Below are 7,398 nucleotides of genomic sequence, written 5' to 3' on the forward strand. Positions count from 1 at the left end.
ATTACCCAAATCGCAACCAGTACTTTAATCAAGACAGCAGTTTTAGCAGTATAACTGCATATTTTCACTCCTCTATTAATGGTGATCATGATAAAACTGGATAAACAATCCAATTTAGCAAACAGTCATTTAGTGGATGATTTTATCCAAAGTGGCTTCCAGCATGCTTGTTATAGTGTGTAATCCCCCTGGAGTAAAGTGGGGTTAAGTGTCTTTCTCAAATTAAAGAGCACATGGATGACAGCGTATGCCTTCATTCTTGCAGGGAACAAACCTGTTAGCTTCTGCATGATACTGCTATTATTATTATAATTATTATTATTTGTAAAAAAAAAAAAAAAAAAAAAAAAGTTTTTCATTTGACAGAGATAAATTTGAATGTCTTGTGAGACTGCAGATTTTTATATCTAGTGAGCTTTCTATAATAGACAGCATTTTAAGACATCATAGGGGTGCTGATAATGTGTAGACTGTTAAAGTCTACAACTATACTGCTTTGTACACACATCATTTTGACAGGCTGCACTGATTGCATCCCAAAGACAAAATAAATTGCAATTTCTTTCTAAATTTATTGCATATTTACATTGTTACATTATTTCATTATTACGCAGTTATTATACATTAATTACAACAATTAATTCAAGATTCAAGATGAGTCAGGAAATGTTTACTGTAAATTAATTGCAAAGTATTTTCCAATATATTTGGTAATACACAGTACATTTTTATGTTTCTTTTAGTTATATTGAGTTAATGCCAAACTCTTTTGGAATCAACTGTGAATGGAGTCTGTCATGTACTTCTCACAAGACACACTGAGAAGACACTAGTTCCTGTCTATCCAAAATGTTTCAAATCACTTACTAACTAATGAGGTTCAGTTTAGGACAGATGCCTTAGAAGACATCTTCTTATGACAGCAAACAGCAAGACAGCTTGCTTTTTATTTATTTTTTTTATTTTTATTTTTTTAACAGGGCTTTACAGTCTGACATATTTTGATCGTCTTGAAAGACAGTATAATACTAGGGATCTATCTGACATGCAAGGAGGATAAAAACAAAGCTTTTCATAAGGGAAATTGGCTACATGTAAAACTGAATAAGATACATATAAAAAGCACATACCTTTTACTTATACTGTAGTTTATAATAAATTGCTCTGACAAAATGAAACCTTTTTGAACTCGATTTTAGTACTTTTCAAAATGAACTTTTACTTTCTTGGGACATTGAAGTGAAATGTAATTATGACATATCCAGCAACATGCATAGGCAGAGAACATCACTGCCAAACAGCAGTTTGAAGGCAGAATTAATTGATCTGAACTACTACAGTCTCCGTGAGATAGCAGCCATCGCTGCCAGCACCATCCAACTGTCACTTCCTTATTGAATATTTATGAGGGCTCCACATGACAAAACGTTTGCCTTGTTGTATTTCCCATTTCAGGATGCTCGGCACTGTGTCACACTCTTTACGGTTTGTAAGTGTGACATTTTTGATATTCAAGCAGCTTGTAGGAAGTGGCAGAAAACTTGAGTCAGCAGACAAGAGCTGTGTCAGTGTACAGCTAAAATTGGCCTTACCTCATAAAGTCACTTTGGGTCTTTCTGAAAAGTAGGATGGAAGATAACATCCCCTTTTTTTTGAGGAGGAGATACAGTTATTGGGAGATAGGTATAAACGGAGGTCGGAGCCAGCTCCAAATGGGCGGGTCAGCTCCAAATGGGTGGGACTTCAGCTCCAAGTGGGCTGTACAAACCTCCAGAGCCTTTTGATTGGTTTATTTAATGTCATGGGGTTAATGCATGCTGCGATCCCCCCCCCCCCCCCCCACCAAAAAAAAAAAAGGAAAAAAAGACGACGTCAACTTCCCAAGGCTTTTCAGCGTCAAGAAAGAGGAGTTTGAAGGGGTAAGTTTAGACTTGTACAACGTATTACAAGTTGCGAAAAAGTGCAGTATCTTGGCGGTTGATGTTTTAGTCTTGACATAGTTAAATCATGATTACAAGCTCATTGCATTCAAATTTGAAAATGGGAGGACATTCATGTGCAATTTTTTACCTTCAAAACTCATATTTACGATTATTCCAAGAGCACGTTAAGACAGCATTAGCAGCACATATACATTACATCTTTATTGTGTCTGTTACCCTTTTGTGCTTAATATTTCTGCAATACATTTAAGCTGCAGATTACGGACACTGAAGACTATAAGCAGGTAGGCTATTGTTACTAACGTTACGTAAAATATGCAGACCTATGTATTATAACTGCACTGATATTTAAGCGATCAATAACTATTAATAGATTTAGTACAGTGTTCTATAATAGTTAAAACTCCTAACTGATAATGCTTGACTTTAACAAAGCTGGTCATTGTTTCAAAACAATTTTAAAATGTTATCTATTTTTACGTGTAACGTTAATCCAAATAATGTAATGCAATTGAAACATTTGGTTTAATTACCAAATTCATTTTTCAATTTAATAATCATAACAGAGTGGATATATGAGGATAACTGCAGTGTCCACTACCATGCATTACATATCAACAGGTGTAAAATTAATTTTGTCATTGTAGGAAACACAAACAAACAAAAACATTATGTGTAAACTTTGTGTTACAGAAAGTTCAATTCTGGGTGGCCAAAAGTTATATTTCAGTGACCTGGTTACCTTCTCTCTCTGCAAACCCAAAGGATCATTTCCTGTAAACTTTTTTTGTTCTTTCTATGCATCAAGATGTGTAATTTATTTTTTCTGAAGATTTTTGACTAATGTGTGTGTGTATGTGGGTCTTTGTGTGGATAAATTATGTTCATACTTTAAAGGTGGACATTTGCAACAGTGCTTGTCCCTAAAATTGCTCCAGGGGTATGGTCAGAGACTGTCCTAAAGGACAAATGTTGGAATGTAAATGACATTACATTCTGTGGACGTCTTACATAAATGTGCATTGTACTTTAGTTAATGTTAACTTGTCAACAGTGAATAATTTTACGATGTCATTGGACTGAATGTTTAGTGACTAATGACACTTCATTCCAGTAAAAATATAATCCATAGCATTGGAGTGAAAGCAGCAGCAAAGTGTTCCAATGCTGATAAAATTCAAGCAGGTTAAAACCTCAGGTTCCAATATCTGTTCTACAGGACTTTTTGGGGTTGGACAGATTTTGTTATGGTTTTGAAGTCTGATGCTCACCAGCCCTTCATTTATTTGTTCAGAAATGCAGTAGAAACATTCATATTGTAAATTGTAATAATATTTTACAATTACTCTTTTCTATTTGAGGCAGCAGCGGATCTGCCCCAATCATAACTAACGGGACCACAGTGGAGAGAGTGAGCATCTTCAATACCTTCAAATGCCCTGCAAAGAGTAGCTGAGCACATGTCCAGAACATCTCTCCCCTCTCTGCAAGACATCCAAACCAGGAGATGTAAATCTAGGGATGTTAAGATCCTTAAAGACCCCACCAACCCATCTGCTACAGTCAGGCAGACCCTTCTGCAGTCTGATGGCAAAGATGGAGAGGCTCAGGAGGAGTTTCTTCCCTCATGTTATCAGACTACTAAACATGGACATTAAACACACTGAACTTTATAGACTGGTTGTTTAGGACTACCCAATAACTCTCTGCACACTGCGCTTTTTTGACAACCTAACTAGGTATTTCATCCTCACTGCACATTGTGTACATCTCTGCACATTATCTGTGTAGCAGTTTCTGTGTAGCATCTCTACAAATCATCTGTGTAGTAATACAGTATATTGTGAATATTTCATTATTTGTATTTAATTATCTCCAAAAAAAAAAAACTTTGTATTTTTTCCGGTTGTTTCATTATTTGTATTTAATTTTCTCTTTTTTTTTTTTTTTGCACAGTCTAAAAAGAGTATGCCAGACCTACATTTCACTGCTTTTGCATGTCATATAACAAATAAAACTTGAATTTTTAATGGTTTGGAGCGTTACCTGTAATTGAGTTGGTGATAAAAAGGAGATGGGGAAATGAGTGTCTTAAATTGGACTTTGGTACCAATAATATTTTCCTCTTAAGACTTGGAATGTTTTTTTTTTATTTATTATTATTAACTCTTGTATTACTATTTAGATTTGTTTTCTTTTTTTAAATTAAATGTTTATTTGTAAAATGTACTTCCACGTGTGGCCTTTTGTAATGTTGTTTCACCTAGAGCCAAGGGGGTTGTAACAATCTAAACAATATAATTCTCCCTCAGATTTCAAACTTGCATTAAAGAAAAACATTCACATACAGTAAACATTTTATTGCTCTAAATTACTCATTCATTTTCTTGATACTGATATAATTATAAAATTAATATAATTTAATATACTTGTATGTTTGCAGTTGTCACAAAATTATATAACCTCTTGTTAATAAAATTTAAACTACAATGAAGAACAATAAATCTGTTTTTCATTAGTATCGCTTCTTTATGCCATCCTCATTCGCGCGCACCCCGGCAAAGACGCAATGTGAAATTTCCGCTTAAACCCCGCCCATTTGTAAAATCCCGCCCACTAGCGGCAAAAGTCCCTCCCACTTGGAGCTCTCCGTGAAGTCCAGCCCACTTGCGGCAAAAGCTCCTCCCACTTGGAGGTCTCCGGGCTGCAGCGATACCTACTTGGTTATTGGTGATGTTTCTGGTGAGGTTTGGTGGACAAAGGACAGGGGTGTCCACTCCAAACGCAAAATTTAGTTTCAGCCGTTAATATAAAAACATGAACCAGGTTAATAAGATCTTTTACATTACTAGAATCTTCTGTGTATGCTAGGCTAATTCTGCACAACATTGCAAAGGCATGTCTGAAACTGGCCTTGTTTCACATTTAATGTGTTCTTAATATGTGAAAAAAAAAGCCTAAATTACATCTACAAAGTGTCGTTTCTCTTGACTTGGCGCGGACAGCTTGATTCATATGGATTATGTTCACATGGTCTTCTTGAATTTTGGTGTAATAGACTTTCAGTGAAAAAAATCTCTCCCGTTTCATATAAATATCATAATTTAAAGAAAGTCTTATGGGTCCATTTTGGGCTTTTTGGCTCTTAAGCTATTTAAGAAGCCTAGTGGGGAAACCATCATCTCAGACCGGCATTCAAGAGCAAAATCCAATGATAACCAGCAGGTCTGATGTTACAAATTGAAAGCACTGATCACAAATGCAGGCTCCTGTATGAAGTGAAATCTCTTTCATTGTCATGGCTGCCATTACCGTGCACACTACAAAGCTGTTCAAGACTGAAGCACTTACACTAGTACCAAAACAAAGATCCACGGACATATGCAAGCCGACAGTAGCCATGCTGAAGGACCCACACTCATTCTAAAAGAGTACTGATTATATAAAAACCCTTGGAATGAGTGTGTCTGTTAGAACAATTCCTTTTTTTTATTGCGTTGCTTTAGGTATGTAAAGAAGCAGGAGACTCAAGCAACAATCTCAATTTGATCTTAAAGTAACCTAATTTATGTTTGGGAGAAACATTTTTGAGATGTTAAAGAGATCTCACTTTTGACTTCCCTTTCCTATATGTGATGCTATGTGAGTTTTGACTTTTCCAGAAATGTAGATATAGGCACATACTGTATATCCAATGCTTATGTTTTCATAAATTTAAAACCCAGCAGTTTTATATTTTTATTTTTATGAGTGTGCATTTGCTATACTGTACATTTATAGTAAATGTCATTTGGTTTGATGTTTTTATTTATTTATTAATTTGGCACAGTACACTGGATTGCAAATCGGTCTTCCACCTAAAATGACTTCAGGTTCCAATACAATCCATAACTGTACATTACCTCGATAAAGCTCCTTTCCAAAATTGAAAATAAATGGCCAGCCTTACAGGTTTCTTGGACATCAAAAGACTAGCTGTAGGCATTTGGCAACCTTGGAAAAGACATGCAAGCTGATTTTCTCCTCAAGAAAGGAGGAGGGGAATATCAGAAGTTTGCATTTGATGAAGAGCCTCTTCAGAAACCTGCAGGAGCCCCATAGGAAACAGACACTGAACACAAGGCTTGCCATCTGACATTAACCTCTGTAAATCAAGACTGAATCTGATCAAGTAAATAAGCACAGAAGGATGTGATGTCATAATAAAAACTGCCACCAAATCCACAATCTGAGTTAAAGTAAAGGAATGCCTCACTTTTACACAAAATTCTTGTAGAGAAAAACTGTTTAAAAAAAAAAATAATAATAATACCTGCTGATAAATTTACATCCAGCCTCTTTGAAAAAAAGAAAAGACAAAATACTGAATTAATTCCCAGCAAAAGAAAATGTGTCAGAGGTGATTTATGTATATTAACTTAAATGATTGTTAATGATGGTCATCACACATCAGACCCCCACTGATTTAAAGATGATAGGAGCTCATGATCTCATAGTCCAAGTTATTTTGGAAGTGTATAATAACCACAACCAATTAACATCATTCCCAGCTGTCCATGATGGATAATGTTCCTAATGGTCTCCGAAAATGAATTAAATAAATGAATGTTCTCAAAACGCACATGCTTTGCAATGAAAATATTCAAGATTAATTGTATCTCACCCATAGCTCAAATCAGAAATTACACTCATAAAACCTGACCGCATGAGTTATACAGATATATTAGGTAGGTGTATAATAAGATAACTGACTGAAACTCAACATAAAATGTAAGCTAACAAATGTCAACCCATTGTAGTACAATTAAGATGAGTAAAGAATGTAGGATTCCCCAGAAAGCTCTCTTCAAAATAAAACAGAAAAAAAAGTATGCAAAGAGGCTTATACCATAATGACTCATATGAAAAGTGGAAATGTGGAATATGTTTGAATTTTTCATGTTTAAGTTTAAATAATAAAAGGGGCCATAAGCACCAAATTTATGAAGACACCAGTTGTGTGTAGGATATATATATGGAATATATTAATCACTATTATTCACATCCAAAGTAAATGTTTTTGTGTACATACTATATGTGTGTGTGGGCTGTGTATAGTTATTATGTATAATAAAACACACATATACATGTAAATATTTAAAGGGGGGGTGAAATGCTATTTCATGTATACTGAGTTTTTTACACTGTTAAAGAGTTGGATTCCCATGCTAAACATGGACAAAGTTTCAAAAATTAAGTTGTACGTTTGAAGGAGTATTTCTGTTCCAAAAATACTCCTTCCGGTTTGTCACAAGTTTCGGAAAGTTTTTTTTCGAGTATGGCTCTGTGTGACGTTAGATGGAGTGGCATTTCCTTATATGGGTCCTGAGGGCACTTCTGCCGGAAGAGCGCGCGCTCCCGTATAGCAGAGCAGAGAGAGGCTGTGCACAGACAATCACTCATCACAGCGAGAGCG

The sequence above is a fragment of the Carassius auratus genome, chromosome 16, assembly GCF_003368295.1.
Source record: "Carassius auratus strain Wakin chromosome 16, ASM336829v1, whole genome shotgun sequence".
Taxonomy (NCBI): domain Eukaryota; kingdom Metazoa; phylum Chordata; class Actinopteri; order Cypriniformes; family Cyprinidae; genus Carassius; species Carassius auratus.